At 46.1% G+C, this 19,935-nt stretch overlaps 1 protein-coding gene across 7 annotated transcripts in view; it reads left to right on the top strand.

Moving 5' to 3' along the window:
• Positions 1-19,935, top strand: part of FZR1 (fizzy and cell division cycle 20 related 1) — a 1,382,318-nt gene that overhangs the window by 60,463 nt on the left and 1,301,920 nt on the right. For 2 of the 7 annotated variants that reach the window (XM_044054102.1, XM_044054097.1), the window contains exon 1: positions 14,410-14,897. The exons of 1 other annotated variant lie outside the window; for it this stretch is intronic. The gene's annotated coding sequence lies outside the window, so the exon portion shown is untranslated. Of the gene's footprint in view, positions 1-14,100; positions 14,331-14,409; positions 14,898-14,929; positions 15,022-19,935 lie in introns of those variants that run through there. 4 more of the 7 variants (XM_044054103.1, XM_044054098.1, XM_044054100.1 and 1 more) reach the window with 4 other exon arrangements.

The raw sequence follows: 19,935 nt of genomic DNA, 5'->3' as shown, positions 1-19,935 counted from the left end.
GGGATCAGAGTGAAGTACCTGCTGCACTTGGCATTGAGGGGGCTGGCAAACAAATCGCAGCAAGGTTGACTCCACCTGGAGAAGATCTGAGTTGCAACTCGGTTGTTCAAGGACCACTCGTGAGGCATCAGAATAGCTCTGCTTAGCCTGTCTGCTATCACATTGGACTTCCCCAGAATGTGCATTTACACTAGAAAGCATTGGAAAGACACCGCCCAGTTCCACACTCTCATGGCCTCTCTGTAAAGGGGATAGGACCTGGTTCCACCCTGCTTGCTTAGGTACCAGACGACTGACATGCTGTTGGAAAGAATAGCAATCGTCCCCTTGGGAAGAGAGCTCTGAAGTGCTTGCAATGCTAGAAGCACTGCTGTCATTTCCAGGACATTGATGTGCAAGTGTACCTCATGATCTTGCCATGTGCCTTGGACTGTTCTGCCCAGATAATGGCCACCCCAACCTATCTGGGAAGCGTCCATGGTCACCGTGGCGGTAGGAGACAGGGGGGTCAGTGGTCTCCCTATGTCTAGATTGGATGACTGAAGTCACCAACGTAGGTCTTGTCAGCATTGTTCCGTGATGAGAATGGGATAAGACAGAGGAAACTCCTGAAAGGACCACTGGACCAAGACCAGCCACTGGAGGATCCGCATATGTAGCCTGGCTAGCGGTACTAACATGATGGTAGCTGCCATGGACCCCAGTAGTTGAAGAGCAAGTCTGACTTGGACTTTCTTGAGGGGTAGTAAGGCTAACACCTGGGCCTGTAGCACTTTGATTCTTTCCGTTGGAAGAAAGGCTCTCATTTGGACAGAGTCTAGCTCTGCGCCGATAAATGCAACATGCTGCGATGGCCGCAACACAGATTTTTCCCAGTTGAAGGTAATCCCTAGGTATTGGCCCAATGTGATGGTAGCCTTTGTGGCTCAAACAAGTAGATGCCTGGAGGGGGCGGTGAGAAGCCAGTCGTCCAGGTAAGGAAAAACCTGGAATCCTTGACGTCTCAAGTGGGCTGTCACCACTGCTAAGCATTTGGTAAACACCCTGGGGGCTGTGGTGAGACCAAAAGGCAAAGCAAAAAACTGGTAGTGACTGGCTCCCAGCCAGAAGTGTAGGTGACTCCTGGATGCCTTGTTTATCTTGATGTGGTAATAAGCATCCTTCAGATCTATGGAGCACATCCATACTCGTTTTTCCAATAAAGGGAAAAGGACTGAAGAGTGACCATTCAGAACTTGGGCTTCAGTACAAATCAGTTTAAAAGGCTGAGGTCCAGAATGGGCCTCAGGTCCCCTGTCCTTTTTGGCACCAAAAATAATCTTGAGTAAGTTCCTGATCCGATCTGGTCTGAGGGGACTGGTTGGATGACTCCTTTTTCCAGCAGCTTTGAAACCTCTAGCGCTGCTTGATCTCACTGACTGGGTGGAACGTCTGGGATTTTTCTGGACAGGGAGAGAAAAAACACAGAAAAAACATAAAAATAGATATCATCCAGAAAAACCACCAGCACGGGAGGCAGGAAAATGAGGTGAAAGGAAGATCCTTTAATCCAACAAAATATACATTCTGGTACCTCGGCAATTCGCCTTCATGGAACATTTACCATGTACATACATCTTCCTTTTATATACTTATCAGTCAGTCAATTAATCTATTTCACATTGTCAATTATATCATTATTCAATTCATTTATCTAAGAACATAATCTCCTCCAAATCCAACAGGTCGGGGGACGGTGGGCGGGTACGTAAGGATGTAGGCGAGATGGACCACATACATCTGACGCTATGGTGAGTACATAACTAATTGATGTAATGCGGTCCTATCTCGCCACATTCTTAATTGACGGGACAGCGTCCCTAGCACCTACATTCACGGAGGCTCACTGACAATACTCCTGAGCAACGTGAAACCAAAGGAAGCCCGGGCTCTAGACATCAAATCAAGCTTGTAATGAGAAACAAAGGTGTGCAGAGAGGACCAGGTGGCCACAGCACAGATGTCATCCAAGGAGAGCCTAGCATGATAAGCTACTGATGCAGCCATGGCCCTGGTAGAATGAGCCTTAACTGGGAAAGGTAAATCTCTGCCTGCTGATGCATAAATAAAGGAGATACAGTCCTTAATCCATTTAGCAATAGTACCTTTAGTCACAGGGCTACCATTCTTGTTCTCTGAGAAGGACACAAACAATTGATCCGATTTCTTGTGGGGTTGTGTTCTGTGCAAATAAAACCTTAGTTGTCTATGAATATCCAACTGGTGGAATTTGAATTCCGCTTCATTTGAAAAGTTTGGAAAGAAAACTGGTAACTCAATGGATTGGTGAAGACAAAAGGTAGAAGATACCTTAGGAAGGAAGGAGGGGTTGAGTCTCAAGGAAACCCTATCCTTATGGAAGACCAAATACGGGGGCTTTATGGAAAGGGACAGAAGCTCTGATACCATCTTGGCTGAAGTAATGGTGACCAGAAAGGCTGTCTTCCAAGACAAATATTTTAATCCACAAGTGTCAGCCGGTTCAAAGGGGGTAGAAGTTAAGGTTTGAAGCACCAAGCTTAAGTCCCATGGTAAAACTGGTTGTGACAATGGCAGACAGAGTAACCAGGCTCCTTTCAGGAAGGCTTTACAAAGTTTATGGCCCATAAGAGAAGGCTCATGTGAGACATGAAAGTTAGAAATGGCCGCCAGCTGTACCTTAATAGTAGAGGTAGCGGAACCCTGTTTGAAGAGCATAGCCAAAAAATCTAATACCGCCGACAAGGGGGGCTGTGAAGGGATCTAGATTGTGTGCTTCAGCCCAGATAGCAAATCTTTTCCATTTGCTAGAGTATAGTTTTCTGGTAGACGTCTTGTGGGACGACGGCAGAATATGCAACACCTCAGGTAAAAAGGAATGTAGTCTAACTAAGGATGGAAGTGGAGCAGCCCCGCAGTCAAACCTGAGGGTTCATAGGGATGGATGGAACTGACCCGACTGATGAGTCAATAGGTCTGGTACTGGTTCCAGAGTCCAAGGGCCATCCACTGTATACTTCTGAAGAAAGGGGAACCAAACTTGACGAGGCCAGTATGGTGCGATAAGAATCATCTTGCTTCCCAAGGAAGTTGCCTTCTGAATCACTCTTGATAATAGAGGGAACAGAGGGAAGGCATAGAGCAGACCTGGGGGGCAATCGTGGGCTAGGGCATCCTTGGGTGACTCCCCCGGGGGGGGGGAATCAGAGTGAAGTACCTGCTGCACTTGCCATTGAGGGGGCTGGCAAACAGATCACAGCAAGGTTGACCCCACCTGGAGAAGATCTGAGTTGCAACTCGGTTGTTCAAGGACCACTCGTGAGGCATCAGAATAGCTCTGCTTAGCCTGTCTGCTATCACATTGGACTTCCCCGGAATGTGCATTGCCACTAGAAAGCATTGGGAAGACACCGCCCAGTTCCACACTCTCATGGCCTCTCTGCAAAGGGGATAGGACCTGGTTCCACCCTGCTTGTTTAGGTACCAGATGACTGACATGCTGTCAGAAAGAATAGCAATCGTCCCCTTGGGAAGAGAGCTCTGAAGTGCTTGCAAAACACTAGAAGCACTGCTCTCATTTCCAGGACATTGATGTGCAAGTGTACCTCATGATCTTGCCATGTGCCTTGGACCGTTCTGCCCAGATAATGGCCACCCCAACCTATCTGGGAAGCGTCCGTGGTCACCGTGGCAGTAGGAGACAGGAGGGTCAGTGGTCTCCCTATGTCTAGATTGGATGACTGAAGCCACCAACGTAGGTCTTGTTGGTATTATTTCATGATGAGAATGGGATAAGACAGAGGAAACTCCTGAAAGGACCACTGGACTGAGACCAGCCACTGGAGGATCCGCATATGTAGCCTGGCTAGCGGTACTAGCATGATGGTAGCCGCCATGGACACTAGTAGTTGAAGAGCAAGTCTGACTTGGACTTTCTTGAGGGGTAGTAAGGCTAACACCTGGGCCTGTAGCACTTTGATTCTTTCTGTTGGAAGAAAGGCTCTGATTTGGACGGAGTCTAGCTCTGCGCCGATAAATGCAACATGCTGTGATGGCTGCAACACAGATTTTTCCCAGTTGAAGGCAATCCCTAGGTATTGGCCCAATGTGATGGTAGCCTTTGTGGCTCAAACGAGTAGATACCTGGAGGGGGCGGTGAGAATCCAGTCATCCAGATAAGGAAAAACCTGGAATCCTTGACGTCTCAAGTGGGCTGTCACCACTGCTAAGCATTTAGTAAATACCCTGGGGGCTGTGGTGAGACCAAAAGGCAAAGCACGAAACTGGTAGTGAATGGCTCCCAGCTGGAAGCGTAGGTGACTCCTGGATGCCTTGTTTATCTTGATGTGGTAATAAGCATCCTTGAGATCTATGGAGCACATCCATACTCGTTTTTCCAATAAAGGGAAAATGGACTGAAGAGTGACCATTCAGAACTTGGACTTCAGTACAAATCAGTTTAAAAGGCTGAGGTCCAGAATGGGCCTCAGGTCCCCTGTCCTTTCTGGCACCAAAAATAATCCTGAGTAAGTTCCTGATCTGATCTGGTCTGAGGGGACTGGTTGGATGACTCCTTTTTCCAGCAGCTTTGAAACCTCTAGCGCTGCTTGATCTCTTTGACTGGGTGGAACGTCTGGGATATTTCTGGATAGGGGAGGGGGTGTAAGAAAGGGAATGGTGCAACCTTCGGTAATTATTCAGAGCACGCATTGATCCTGAGTGATACTTTCCCAGGCTAGAGGATGCCTTTTAAAATGGCCTCCGACTGGCTCCGGAGTAGCACAGTCGGGCAGTCCCTCAGGGACGTTGGTAGGAGGATCCACAAAATGATTCACGGTCTCCTGAGTTGCGGGGGCCTCCTCTGCCTCTAGGGCGGCACCTTCGGAAGTAATTCCACCCTCCTCTGCCCCTGGAGGGGGGTCACCATGCTCGACGGGGAAAGACTTCTGAGACTTCCTGAACCACATCTTGCCTCCCCTCCGTGCCTTGGGATAAGGCCTAGAGGGAGGCAAGAAACGGGCCCCTAGGCAGACAAAGTCTTATCCTCCCGCTCACATCTGGTGAGAGTGTCTTTCACTTTGGGTCCAAAGAGGGAGGACCCATCGAAGGGGGTGTCAGTGAAGGAAGACTTGAAGGCTTCCGCGAAGTGACACAGGCACATCCAGGCTTACCTCCTGAGGGCTACGGCTGAGCTAGCTGCCCTACCTGCTCCTTCGGCTGCATAGGATATGAGCCTCATGGACAAATTGACAATAGAGGAAAGGGTAGACAACTGGGCGTTGACAGTCTGATTCACCACCTCAGGCAAGTTACCTGACAGGGTATCTCCCAATTCTTTAAGGAGATCCCTTTGGAGCCTAGTAAAGTGGCAAAGATAGTTCAACGACCACAAAGTAAAGGTCGCTGAAGACAGGGTATGCTTCCCATACCGATCTATACTCCTGGACTCCTTGTTAGGAGGATGAACGGAAGCAGAAGCCTCTGCAACTTCTTGCTGAGTGGCAGATGCTACCACCATGGCATCTACAGGAACTCCTTTAGTTAGGAACTCTTTCTCCGGGGGTGCACACAGAAACTTGTTTGGGCGGCTGGGCACCGGTTCCACAGAGTCAGGGTGTTCCCTAACTCTTCGACAAATAAGGTCTAACAATTTGTCGAAGGGCGGAGACACCCAGGAGGTGGAAGGTTGGGCTCCGAAGGCTTTGAGGAGGACCGACTCATCCTCAGATGGGGATTTGGAAGGCCAGTCGCCTCTCTGCCTTAAAATCTCCAGAATATCGGAGAATGAGACATCACCGGAGGATGACTTGGGGACCCCTCTGCGTCATCGAGGTCAGTATCAGAAGTGATGGACTCATTCGGGGAGTCAACGTGCTTCCTCTTGCACGACTTCTTTCTGGGAGGCTCCTCAGGTGACAAATCTGAAGAACCCTTAGAAAGCTGGGGGCCACATATGGAAGTATCCTCAAGCCTTCAAGTCCCGCTGGCATCAGAGGCTCCAGCCGCAGTGTCAAAGGAAGCAGTAGCTGATTCGAGTGAAGTCACTGAAGACCTGGCCAGTGCGCTCCTCAGGGCCTCGAATGCGGGTCCACTGGAATCCGAGGACTGACCCATCTCCGAAACCACAATCGGAGTTGGGGTTCCCTTAGCCGAGGCACCAAGAGGGAGACTTGTAGCCGAGGGTTGAAGCCCCGATGTATCCCCCTCGGGTCCGACTGAGGAAACCCGGGTGCCACAACCAGAAGATGGAGTCGAAAAGGTTGGAGCCGAGGTCAGAGCCGAAAGGCCTAACGGGGGTATCGGCGCCGACCCCAGGACCTCACTCAATGCAGAACACCTCGGCTCCGACGACACAGAGGTGCTCGGAGGAGGAATAATCGGAACCAACAAGAGGGAAGGTTCCAGAGCCGACTGGGCTGGAGCGGAAAATAACCTGGCTAACACTGGCGCCTGAAGGAGCCTCTGCACCACTCTATCCACATCCGAATCTGATAACCTGGAAGACTTGGAGGACACAGAAGGTGGTTGAGATATCTTACCCAGAGAATCCAGGTTTAGACTAGCAGAAGGGCTCCGAATCGGCTCCAAGAGAATCGGAGCCGAAGCTGGCTCCAGTGTCACAGAAACCTCCTGCGGTGCCGATAACAATGGAGCCGAGGAAGCCGACTCAGACACAGGAATTCCTTCCCTAGGCTCCAAAGCCAATGGAGCCGAGGAAGGTGGAGCTGTCTTCAGTATCTTCTCCGATGGCTCAGAGGAACTAGACAGAGCCGGAGATCTCTTTTTTGGTTTAGATTTAGATTTTCCACTAGGGGAGGCAGACTCCAAAGCTTCTTCAAAGGCAGGTTTGACAAGGCCCCTGAGAATCAGTTTATTTTTCCTCTCTTGCAAGACTCTAGAACTAAAGGAGTGACAAACACTACAAGATTCTTGCAAATAAATGGCGCCCCAACAATACACACAGATGGCATGGCCATCTGTCAAAGACATCTTATAAGAACATTTGGCGCACTTTTTAAAACCAGAAGGCTTATGCTCCTTCTGATCTTTGCCTGACATGGTAATTCACAATAAACCACACACAAGATAAGGAAGGCAGGAGGAAGGGACTCTAACTTAAAAGTCCCAACAGAGTTAACAGACACAGGAGAGGGCTAAGGCCCTCTAACTTAAACGGGCCTAGCCTGTCAAACACAAGGATGCCACAAAAAAACTTAAACTAAGCTAGTTGAAGGAAGGAGCTCTAACTTAAATGCCCCTACATACGTAACAGACACAGGAGGGGCTAAGGCCCTCTAAATTAAATGGGCCTAGCCTGCCAAACACAAGGAATCCACAAAAACTAAAAAAATTAACTGAACTAGTCGCAAAACACAGGATAAAATCAACATAGCTGTAAGAACAGCTTTTGACAGAAAGTTTAGAAAAATAAGCTAAAAAAAAAACAGTTTAAATAAGGTACTTAGACACAGCCAAGCTCAAGACCACGTCTGTACACTACGAGCAGCAAACGAGATCTGGGGGTTTGGGCGTAGTGCATCTTGGGAAACTAGGGCTAGCCCAGCCAATCAGAGACTTTGAGCTAGTAAATAGCGGCTGAGTCGGAGCTGATTCTCGGCTCCGAACCAGTCAGTTAAGAATGTGGTGAGATAGGACCACATTACATCTACTCGATGTAATGTGGTCCTATCTCACCACATTCTTAACTGACGGGTTTGGAGCTGAGAATTGGCTCAGACTCAGCCGCTATTTACTAGCTTGAAGTCTCTGATTGGCTGGGCTAGCCCTAGTATCCCAAGAAGCACCACCAAACCCCCAGATCTCGCTTTGCTGCTGAGAGTACAGACGGTCTCAGCTTGGCTGTGGCTAAGTACCTTATTTAAACTATTTTTCTTAGTTTATTCTGTCTATTTTTCTGTCAAAAGCTGTTCTTACAGCTACGTTCAGTGTATCCTGCGAGTTGCGACTATTTTTAGTCAGTTTTTTGTTTTTGTGGATTCCTTGTGTTTTTGGCGGGCTAGGCCCATTTAAATTAGAGGGCCTTAGCCTCTCCTGTGTCTGTTACACCTGTAGGGGCATTTTGAGTTAGCACCCCTTCCTTTATTTAGTTAGTTTTCTGCAGAAACCTTGTTTTTCACGGGCTAGGCCCGTTTAAGTTAGAGGGCCTTAGCCCACCCACCCCCAGTCTAAGTCTGTTGGGAATTCAAGTTAGAGTCCCTCCCCCGCCCTTCCTTACCTTGTGTGTGTGTTTTATTGTATTGCCATGTCAGGCAAAGATCAGAAAGAGCATAAGCCTTCTGGCTTCAAAATGTGCGCCAAATGTTCTTATAAGATGTCCTTAACGGATGGCCATAACATCTGTGTGTATTGTTTGGGCACTATTCATTTGCAAGAATCTTGTAGTGTGTGTTACTCAGTTAGCTCTAGAGTCTTGCAAGAGAGGAAAAATAAATTGATTCTCAGAGGCCTTGTCAAACCTGCCTTTGAAGAAGCTTTGGAGTTGTCTTCCTCTAGTGGGAAGTCTAAGTCTAAACCAACAAAGAGATCTCTGGCTCCATCTGGTTCATCACAGCCATCGGAGAAAATAATGAAGACTGCTCCACCTTCTTCAGCTCCATTGGCTTCGGAGCTGAAGGAAGGGATTTCTGTGTCTGAGTCGACCTCCTCAGTTCCATTGTTATCGGCACCGCAGGAGGTTTCTATGACACTGGAGCCGGCTTCGGCTCCGATCCTCTTGGAACCGATTCGAAGCCTTTCTCCTAGCCTAACCTTGGATCCTCTGGGTAAGAGATCTCAACCACCTTCTGTGTCCTCCAAGTCTTCCAGGTTGTCTGATTCGGATGTGGACAGGGTGGTGCAGAGGCTCCTTCAGGTGCTTGTATTAGCCAGGTTATTTTCCGCTCCAGCCCAGTCGGCTCCGGAGCCTTCCCTCTTGTCAGTTCCGACTATTCCTCCTCCGAGCACTCCCATGTCATCGGAGCTGGGGTGTTCTGCATCGAGTGGGGTCTTGGGGTCGGCTCCGATACCTCCGTTAAGCCTATTGGCTCCGACTTCGGCTCCAACCTGTTCGATTCCATATTCTGGTTTTGGCACTCGGGTTTTCTCGGTCGGACCCTAGGGGGATACATCGGGGCTTCATCCCTCGGCTCCGAGTCTCCCTCTTGGTGCCTCAACTAGGGGAACCCCTTCTCCAATTGTGGTTTCGGAGACGGGTCGATCCTTGGATTCCGGTGGACCCGCATTCGAGGCCATGAGGAGTGCACTGGCCAGGTCTTCAGTGACTTCACTCAAATCAGCCACTCATTCCCTTGGCACTGCGGCTGGAGCCTCTGACGCCCCCTTATCAGTGGACAGCGGGGCTTGAAGGCCTGAGGATACTTCCATGCGTGGTCCCCAGCCTTCTGAGGGCCCTTCAGATTCCTCGCCTGAGGAGCCCCCCAGAAAGAAGTCGTGCAAGAGGAAGCACGTTAACTCCCCAAATGAGTCCATAATTTCTGATACCGACCTCGATGACGCAGAGGGGTCCCCTAAGTCGCCCTCCGATGAGGTCTCATTCTCTGATATTCTGGAGATTTTAAGGCAGAGAGATGACTGGCCTTCTAAATCCCCATCTGAGGATGAGTCGGTCCTCCTCAAAGCCTTTGGAGCCCGACCTTCTGCCTCCTGGGTTTCTCCTCCCTTCAACGAATTGTTAGACCTTATTTGTCGAAGGGTGTGGGAACACCCTGACTCCATGGAACCTGTGCCCAGCAGCCCAAACAAGTTTCTATCTGCACCCCCGGAGAAAGAGTTCCTAACTAAAGGAGTTCCTGTAGATGCCATGGTGGTGGCATCTGCCACTCAGCAAGAAATTGCAGAAGCTTCTGCTTCCATTCATCCTCCTAACAAGGAGTCCAGGAGTATGGATCGGTATGAGAAGCGTACCCTGACTTCAGCGACCTTTACTTTGCAGTCATTGAACTATCTTTGCCACTTCACTAGACTCCAAAGAGATCTCCTTAAGGAATTGGGAGATAACCTGTCGGGTAACTTGCCTGAGGCGCTGAATCAGACTGTCATCGCCCAGCTGTCTACCCTTTCCTCTATTGTCAATTCGTCCATGAGGCTCATATCCTATCCAGCCGAAGGGGCGGGCAGGGCAGCTAGCTCAGGCGTAGCTCTCAGGAGGCAAGCCTGGATGCACCTGTGTCACTTCGCGGAAGCCTTCAAGTCTTCCTTCACGGATACCCCCTTCGATGGGTCCTCCCTCTTTGGACCCAAAGTGAAAGACACTCTCACCAGATGTGAGCAGGAGGGTAAGACTTTGTCTGCCGTAGGGGCCCATTTCTTGCCTCCCTCTAGGCCTTATCCCACGGCACGGAGGGGAGACAAGATGTGGTTCAGGAAATCTCAGAAGTCTTTCCCCGTCGATCATGGTGACCCCCCTCCAGGGGCAGAGGAGGGGGGTATTACTCTGGAAGGTGCTGCCCTAGAGGCGGAGGAGGCACCCGCAACTCAGGAAACTGTGAATCCTTTCGTGGATCCTCCTACCAACGTCCCTGAGGGACTGCCCGACTGTGCTACTCCGGAGCCAGTCGGGGGCCATTTTTCGAGGCATCCTCAAGCCTGGGAAAGTATCACTCAGGATCAATGGGTGCTCTGAATAATTACCGGAGATTACACCATTCCCTTTCTTACACTCCCTCCCCTATCCAGAAAAATCCCAGACGTTCCACCCAGTCAAAGAGATCAAGCAGCGCTAGAGGTTTCAAAGCTGCTGGAAAAAGGAGTCATCCAACCAGTCCCCTCAGACCAGATCAGATCAGGAACTTACTCAAGATTATTTTTGGTGCCAAAAAGGACAGGGGACCTGAGGCCCATTCTGGACCACAGCCGTTTAAACCGATTTGTACTGAAGTCCAAGTTCCGAATGGTCACACTTCAGTCCATTTTCCCCTTATTGGAAAAAGGAGTATGGATGTGCTCCATCGATCTCAAGGATGCCTATTACCACATCAAGATAAACAAGGCATCCAGGAGTCACCTACACTTCCGGCTGGGAGCCAGTCACTACCAGTTTCGTGCTCTGCATTTTGGTCTCACCACAGCCCCCAGGGTGTTTACCAAATTCTTAGCAGTGGTGACAGCTCACTTGAGACGTCAGGGATTCCAGGTTTTTCCTTATCTAGACAACTGGCTTCTCACTGCCCCCTCCAGGCATCTACTCGTTCGAGCCATGAGGGCTAACATCACATTGGGCCAATACCTAGGGATTACCTTCAACTGGAAAAAATCTATGTTGCGGCAATCACAGTGTGTTGCATTTATCGGTGCAGAGCTAGACTCCGTCCAAATGAGAGCCTTTCTTCCAACAGAAAGACTCAAAGTGCTACAGGCTCAAGTATTAGCCTTACTACCCCTCAAGAAAGTCCAAATCAGACTTGCTCTTCAACTACTAGGGTCCTTAGCGGCTACTATCATGCTAGTACCGCTAGCCAGGCTACATATGCGGATCCTCCAGTGGCTGGTCTCGGTGCAGTGGTCCTTTCAGGAGTTTCCTCTGTCTTATCCCATTCTCATAACGGAACAATGCTGACAAGACCTACGTTGGTGGCTTCAGTCATCCAATCTACACATAGGGAGACCTCTGACCCCCCTATCTCCTACCGCCATGGTGACCACGGATGCTTCTCAGATAGGTTGGGGTGGCCATTATCTGGGCAGAATGGTCCAAGCCCATGGCAAGATCACGAGGTACATTTGCACATCAATGTCCTGGAAATGAGAGCAGTGCTTCTTGCATTGCAAGCACTTCAGAGCTCTCTTCCCAAGGGGACGATTGCTATTCTTTCCGACAGCATGTCAGTCGTGTGGTACCTAAACAAGCAGGGTGGAACCAGGTCCTATCCCCTTTGAAGAGAGGCCATGAGAGTGTGGAACTGGGCGGTGTCTTCCCAACGCTTTCTAGTAGCAACGCACATTCCGGGGAAGTCCAATGTGATAGCAGACAGGCTAAGCAGAGCTATTCTGATGCCTCACGAGTGGTCCTTGAACAACCGAGTTGCAACTCAGATCTTCTCCAAGTGGGGTCAACCTTGCTGCGACCTGTTTGCCAGCCCCCTCAATGCCAAGTGCAGCAGGTACTTCACTCTGATCCCCCCCTGGGGGAGCCACCCAGGGACACTCTAGTCCACGATTGGCCCCCAGGTCTGCTCTATGCCTTCCCTCCGTTCCCTCTATTATCAAGAGTGATTCAGAAGGCAACTTCCTTGGGAAGCAAGATGATTCTTATCGCACCATACTGGCCTCGTCAAGTTTGGTTACCCTTTCTGCAGAAGTATACAGTGGATGGCCCTTGGACTCTGGAACCAGCACCAGACCTATTGACTCATCAGTCGGGTCAGTTCCATCCATCTCTACGAACCCTCAGGTTGACAGCGTGGCTGCTCCACTTCCATCCTTAGTTAGACTACATTCATTTTCACCTGAGGTGTTGCATATTCTGTCGTCCTCCCACAAGTCATCTACCAGAAAACTATACTCTAGCAAATGGAAAAGATTTGCTATCTGGGCTGAAGCACACAATCTAGATCCCTTCACAGCCCCCTTGTCGGCGGTATTAGATTTTTTGGCTATGCTCTTCAAACAGGGTTCTGCTACCTCCACTATTAAGGTACAGCTGGCGGCCATTTCTAACTTTCATGTCTCACATGAGCCTTCCCTTATGGGTCATAAACTCTGTAAAGCCTTCCTGAAAAGGAGCCTGGTTACTCCGTCCGCCATTGTCCCAACCAGTTTTACCTTGGGATTTAAGCTTGGTGCTTCAAACCTTAACTTCTACCCCCTTTGAACCGGCTGACACTTGTGAATTACAATATTTGTCTTGGAAGACAGCCTTTCTGGTCGCCATTACTTCAGCCAAGAGGGTATCGGAGCTTCAGGCCCTTTCCATAAAGCCCCCTTATTTGGTCTTCCATAAGGAGAGGGTTTCCTTGAGACTCAACCCCTCCTTCCTTCCTAAGGTATCTTCTACCCTTTGTCTTCACCAATCCATTGAGTTACCAGTTTTCTTTCCAAACTTTTCAAATGAAGCGGAATTCAAATTCCACCAGTTGGATATTTATAGACAACTAAGGTTTTATTTGCACAGGACACAACCCCACAGGAAATCAGATCAGTTGTTTGTGTCCTTTTCAGAGAACAAGAATGGTAGCCCTGTGACTAAAGGTACCATTGCTAAATGGATTAAGGACTGTATCTCCTTTATTTATGCATTAGCAGGCAGAGATTTACCTTTCCCAGTTAAGGCTCATTCTACCAGGGCTATGGCTGCATCAGTAGCTTATCATGCTAGGCTCTCCTTGGATGACATCTGTGCTGTGGCCACCTTGTCCTCTCCACACACCTTTGTTTCTCATTACAAGCTTGATGTGGCGTCTAGACACCGGGCTTCCTTTGGTTCCACGGTGCTCAGGAGTATTGTCAGTGAGCCTCCCAGAATGTAGGTGCTAGGGACGCTGTCCCATCAGTTAAGAATGTGGCGAGATAGAACCACATTACATCAGTTAGTTATGTACTCACCATAACGTCTGATGTATGTGGTCCATCTCGCCTACATTCTTACGTACCCGCCCACTGTCCCCCGACCTGTTGGACTTGGAGGAGATTATGTTCTTAGATCCTTCTGAGGGTGTTATTTTTTTCTCTCTTCCTGCTTGTGTTATTTCTAGGAGGTTGTGTATGTCACTCTGTTATATTGTTAAGATCTGGGGGTTTGGGCGTGGTGCTTCTTGGGATACTAGGGCTAGCCCAGCCAATCAGAGATTTCGAGCTAGTAAATAGCGGCCGAATCGGTGATTCTCGGCTCCGAATCCATCAGTTAAGAATGTAGGTGAGATGGACCAGATACATCTGGCGTTATTGTGAGTGTAGGTAGACCAGGTTGGGGACACCTGGGTGGTGTGGGGGGCGCTGTGGAGCCCTTTTGCCTAGGGCACCAGCTGACCTAAGGCCGCTGCTGGGTGAGTACATATTAGGCAAGTCTATCACTATGGCCACGCCCATTCCTGCGCAAAACGGCTGAGTAAAACATCGTCTTTTAAATTACAAACATTACTGGACTGTTTTATTCTAGAGATTAGAATCAACTTGTGTCTCGCCATTACTCAGCAGTTTATTGATATACGCACTGCCAATCGGCGATCAGCAGCTACCTAGCATAACACCTACATAAGTTACAGGATTCGTAGTTCTTAACAGTAGTCAAGTTATGAGCGACGCGGTTTATAGTTCTTGGCTATTTACTTTAATACGCGTTACAAAGCCAGGCATAAGTATTGACTCATTTAAATGTTGATGCTGTCAATAGACTAAGCGATTTTTTTGTGTATATTTTAGCAGTAAAAGTAGTATTTAATGATTTATTATTTACTGCCAGCTTTCAGTGGTTGCTCCAATTTCTGTTCTGTCTGTAATTCACCATATTTTGTCAAAAATAACCAGCTTTAAGAATGAATGTGCAAATGTATACGCCAACGGGAATTACAGTGATAGTAAAGAAGTATACTAACCAGCGCAGTACCTAATAGTTAAACCACCATAAATTGAGACGTTTTCGTTGCTATAGAAACGTAGTATCACTCATGTCTGTAATGATTCAAAAAAAATCAAGAAGTCAAAAATCCCGACGCGCCCCGCGAGACTGCGGAGTTTGTTGGGGGAAGGGGAGGGAATTCCGCCATCTTGGCAAAGAATAAAGCAAAAAAAGAAATCGGTATAGTAAAGATTTCTGTTACGCTATTGATAAAAGTGGATTATAGTTAAAAACAAGACTGCGAATTAAAAGGCACTTTCTGCTGTTTTCATTGCCCTGTTGTGAAATCGAACACTCCTCATACAAGGTAGGAGGAAGTTGGTCCTCTATTGGTGGCATTCAGTGCAGTAAGCTGAAATGCCAGCTTGAACACAGATGTACCTTATATCGATGCTGACAAAATTATCTGAGGGTGATCTGATTGATTTGGAGTAAGCAAGTTAGTTTAGGTTTTCAGCGTTCATGTGTTGATCGACTTTTCTTCGTAGTATATGCGATGTACATATTGATTGCTCTATGAAAGAGGGGACTATAGTACTACGAGCTTTTGAGTTGTTCTGGTTTATAGGCTGCCAATTTCTTTATTGTATGTGTCTTGTTGTCGTGGTGTAGGCTTTAAGGGAATTAGTTCATTTCACATATATGGGAAGTGAAAAGATACTGCTGTCAAGTGCTGATGTTGAGAGGTGGGTCTGTGTAGTAGATTAAACACCTCTACTCTCCCCTGGTAGCTAAATGACATAACATTTAGTAATCCAGACTGCTGTATTTTTTTCTATCCAGAATGTTTCTAGTATGATTGTGGTGTGTGCGCATTTGAATATGTGACAGATGTGTGCCTTTCCAAATTGCTCAGGTAAAATTATAGGCTGCATTTTTTTCTACACAATGTTTACAGTGTGTTGGTTGTATAGACCTCGTGAGGTTCTGAGCAATCTGTTGACGTTCCCAAATCGAGCAGGGAAAGATCTGTTGACAGTCTATCTTCATAAATTTTGAGTTGGACCCTCCCCCTTACAAAACAAAGTGGTGGTGCTTTTGAAGATAGATAAAATCCTTCGTAAATAAAAAGGATGTAGCTAACCGGGCAGAGTCTGTTGGGCAGCTCAAACTGGCAGAGCTACCAGCTAACAAGCATATGATGCATTTCTTTTCCTCAGTTGTAATGCATCTGGTTGAAGCTTGAGTGTCTGTCTGTTAATGCTCGACAGTAAGATGCTTGTATAAGGTTATGTCTAATATATGTCAAGCCCAGTTTGTATGTATATTTATTTTAATTTGTTGACTGGGTTTGTCCGACTTGGCTGAGTAGCCCTTTTTCAGCGGATGCCTGGGGAGAAAAGCTCCACCTGTTCTAAAGGTTATAATTTACAAAAATAAGTAAACAATCAACAACTGGTTTACAGAAAATTTTCAAAGCAACATATACTTGAAAAGCAAGGATTTACTACAGTAAACTAATGTCAGATTAAAAATCCTACATCATTCAGAAGGACTAACAATAGTTTTGTCATTGGACGTAAAATCTTACATTATGCAGATAAGAATTATGTAATGTGCTTAAGATATAGAAGTTAATGAGAGGCAAGGTTGACAGAGTTAGAGAAAGTTACATAGGTTAGGAGCAGATAGAGGTGTGCAGTTAGGGTTGTTAAGCTGTTTTAAGGGGGTGAGTACAGAGGCAGGGCCATTGGTTTAACAGGTATTCTTTAGTGGCTAGCTTGAACTGACTTAAGTTGCTTGAGTGACCTGATCTCTACTGGGAGTTTGTTCCATGCCTTGGAAGAATTATAGCTATAGAGGATACATCCTTTCTTAGTTTTGAGTTTGTGGATTTGTAGCAGATCTAGGTTAGAGCTCCGGAGGAATGTAGCAGGTGAATAGTGGGAGATGACGGATGATAGGATAGGACAGTAAGAAGGCTGATAAAGGATGGAGTGGATGATCTGTAGTTGAGGGAGAAGAAGCTGGTGAGGTGGTTCAAGCAAGTTAAGGTGTATGAGTGAGAGATGCTGATGTGACTTGTAAGTTTGATGTGCTGCAAATTTGGCTATCTTGTTGTAGGTAGATTCAAGTTTGGCAAGGAGTGTGGAGTTTAGGCAAGTAAGAATTTGAGAGCCATAAAATAGACTGGTGAGAAACTTTTTGTTGCAGTAGAGGAGCCCTAGTTTCTGCTGAGTTTCTTGATATAGTTAATGTGTGGATTGAATTTAAGTTGGTTGTCAGTGATTTATTTACATTTGTTTACCGGGAAATTTCGACTGGACGCAGGTCCTTTTTCAGCAGATGCCCGGGGAGAAAAGCTCATTGTGTACATGATAAATGGATACAAAGTTGTAGCAATAGTAAACAACATTACAGGTTGGCTTTTATACAATAACAAGATGTTAATTATCAACAGTATATGCAGTAAATGTTGCAATTTAAGATAGTTTCTTGTCGTTTTATAATATTAGTAACAAAGTTGTCAGACAAGATTTTAAAGTATGTAAAGACAATTAGCTAATTCTGGCTGTGGTTAGTAGTGGCAGTAGTATAGTTGGGTTAAGAGTCTTGGTTGGGTAAGGATGGGGGTGTTAGTCTGAATTAAAACAAGGACAAAGTCTGTGCAAATTTAAATGGAATTTGAGCTCAGTCTTGAAAAGACTGATGGAAGGTAGAGTACTTATAGAGGGTGGAAGATTGTTCCAAAGTTTAGATATGGTACATGAAAATATGGCTTCTCCTGCTGATTTTTTGGATTTTATGACAGTGAGTTGATTTTTGTTGCTTGATCTTAGGGGCCTAGTGGAGTGATAGAGTTGGAGAAGGGTTTGAAGGGAAGGGATGTTAAGGGGGTGGTTAATAAGTTTATGAGCGAGGGTAAGTTGATCAAAGTGAAGGAGTTGTGGGAGTTCTAGCCAGTTTAGTTCTTTAAGGGAGATGACACCAAGGAGTTTAGTGCGATGTGTGTGTTATTGAGGGACAGGATTGTGAAAGTGGATTTAATGTGGTTGTAGTTTTTAGGAAGAAAAGGCAGTAGCTTAGTTTTTTTGGGGGGGTTAAGGATAAGCTGGTTATCAGAGAGCCAGTTTTCTACTGAATTAAAAGAAGTCTGTGTTGTAGAGATAAGTTTGGAGAGTCAGCAGTAGTGGTGCTAATAGTGTCATCAGCGTGTTGGACCAGTGAATGTTTTATGAATATGGGATTACTTTAATCAAATTAACTATTGTTTTATGCCCGTCTGCTGCTTGCTTTTCATTTCCACTTTCTAGCGTTTGTCTTCTTTAAAGGTATGTCCTCCCATTCTGCTGTCTTCCACATTACTGCTGTGCTTTTTCCATTCTTCTTGAGCTGTACTTCTGTAATGTTTCCTTCATTTTTAATTTGCCCTCCCAATGCTGTCCCTCTGGTCTTGTCTCAAAAAGGGCTATTCTTAGCCTCTGTAGCCTGTTTTCATAGGACAGTTGAGCCATTCCAGTTATTTTAGTAACCTTCTTCACCCATTGTGCAGCAGCTTAATATATTGTACTTTAAATTGTGTTAAGATGTCTATACTGTTTCATGTGCAGGTAAAGAATGCTTCTGTGTTTCATTTAGCCTCTTGTCCCTTATCTGATTTGCTTTTACCCTTGAACCCTCGCCCACTATTCTTTGACATGCACTTCCTGCTCTTTGTTAGTGTACCACAGGGCCCAGCCACCCTGCCTTTGAAGTAGTAGTTTATTTGCTAATGAGTGTAAGTGAGCTGGTACGTGGACACTGACACTGTTCAGCTATGGACTGGGCCACTAGCAGAAGACTTTGAAAAGAATTTGTATTCTCTGTAAATGTCATTGTTCTTGAGCAATATACATATCAATGAAAATTGAACACTAAAAGCGTTTCCAGTTTATTTTTTATTAAATAAAATTGAATTGTTGTTCTAGTAGCTTATAAACTACTTAATTTAGTACATTTTTCCACTAACGTTTTCATCAGTATATAAAAGCCCAAGAGGACTGATGTAGATGTATTCACGCATGAAGTTAAGCTAAACTACCAGTTATGACCAGTTACGTATTTTGCATAAAATAATTTGAGCAGTAATTCTAACACTGAGGTGATCTAAAAGTAATTTCTATAGGGGGGAAGATAGAGTTGCAGCAAAATTATTTTAACCAGTGTTTGTTTAGTGCATGCAGTCATATTATTTCAAGTGATTTAATGGGTTAACCCTGAAAATAAAATAAAATAGTTCTGAGAATTCCTAACATTTTGAAGCAGCATGACCCAAGCGACTGGGGGGATTTGTTTGTAGAAAGTGTTTTTCTTTTAAAGTAAGGTCTTTTAAGTATGTTGATTTGGAAGTGATCTTTGTATGTATGAGAAAGCATTTGTGGTTAGTTTGTTGGCTAGGGATGGACAGCACCAAAAAAGAGAAGATTAAAAGTTAAAGGTCTGGCTGATACAAGAAGAAAGGGCACTCTAACCAGGGGTTTACCCAGTTGATGCTCTTCACTACATCTCTGTTATAGTAGCGTAAGCTGTATGGGACACATCCTACCAAGGATTGGATATCTAGCCAGCTTCCAAAGCTTTAGGGCATCTTCCATGTGCCTGTATGACCATTAGAGCTTGAGGGTGAGCTGGTTTAAAAACAGATAAACAGGCACAAAAGTCAGAACTTTGTTGCTGTTGAAGCAGTCTGTAAATCTTTCTGTCTGAAGTGACTTTGTAGGTTTGAAAGTTGGCTAGTTTATCATTAAAATGGGAGAGAAGTCCTCCTTTGGGGCCTGTTTGTGTGCGTTTTTGTTTTTCTATGAATTTCAGAGAAGGGGGTAGTGCTTTTATGTGGTCATAAGATACTCTATGAAGATCACCATTCGTCTTCATTTACATCCTGTAAACAAAACACTCAGTATTCTCCAATTTGTACATTTTTTTTTTTTAGTTTACATTTGTTGACCGGGATAGTCTGACTGAATGTATGTCCATTTTCAGCGGAAGCCCGGGGAGAAAAGCTCCACATTAAGGCAATTTGCAAGACCAAAATCTTGATCATATACAATACAGATGTCAGACAGGTAAAACATTTCAAATACAGGAACATTTATGTTACAGTAACATACCAACATACCCAACTTAAGTTAAAAATTTGAGTAAAACGATTAATAAAACAAATTTTTTTTTCTGAGGGTAACATTGTTTATAAAGTTTACCAAACCTTAGGAGGTGAGCTACTACATTAGGAATTAGAGAATATCAGAGCACCTGAAATAGCATGTTGAAGATAGATAGTAAAGAACGGTCTTGCTAGGGGAGAAAGTGTCAGTCAGGATTTGTGCATGGGCAAAGCCACTGGGCTTTAAGGAAGAATCTTAATT

The sequence above is a fragment of the Protopterus annectens genome, chromosome 13.part0 (assembly GCF_019279795.1).
Source record: "Protopterus annectens isolate FY-2018-M chromosome 13.part0, PAN1.0, whole genome shotgun sequence".
Lineage (NCBI taxonomy): Eukaryota > Metazoa > Chordata > Ceratodontiformes > Protopteridae > Protopterus > Protopterus annectens.
This window is presented reverse-complemented; position numbering and strand designations above follow the sequence as displayed.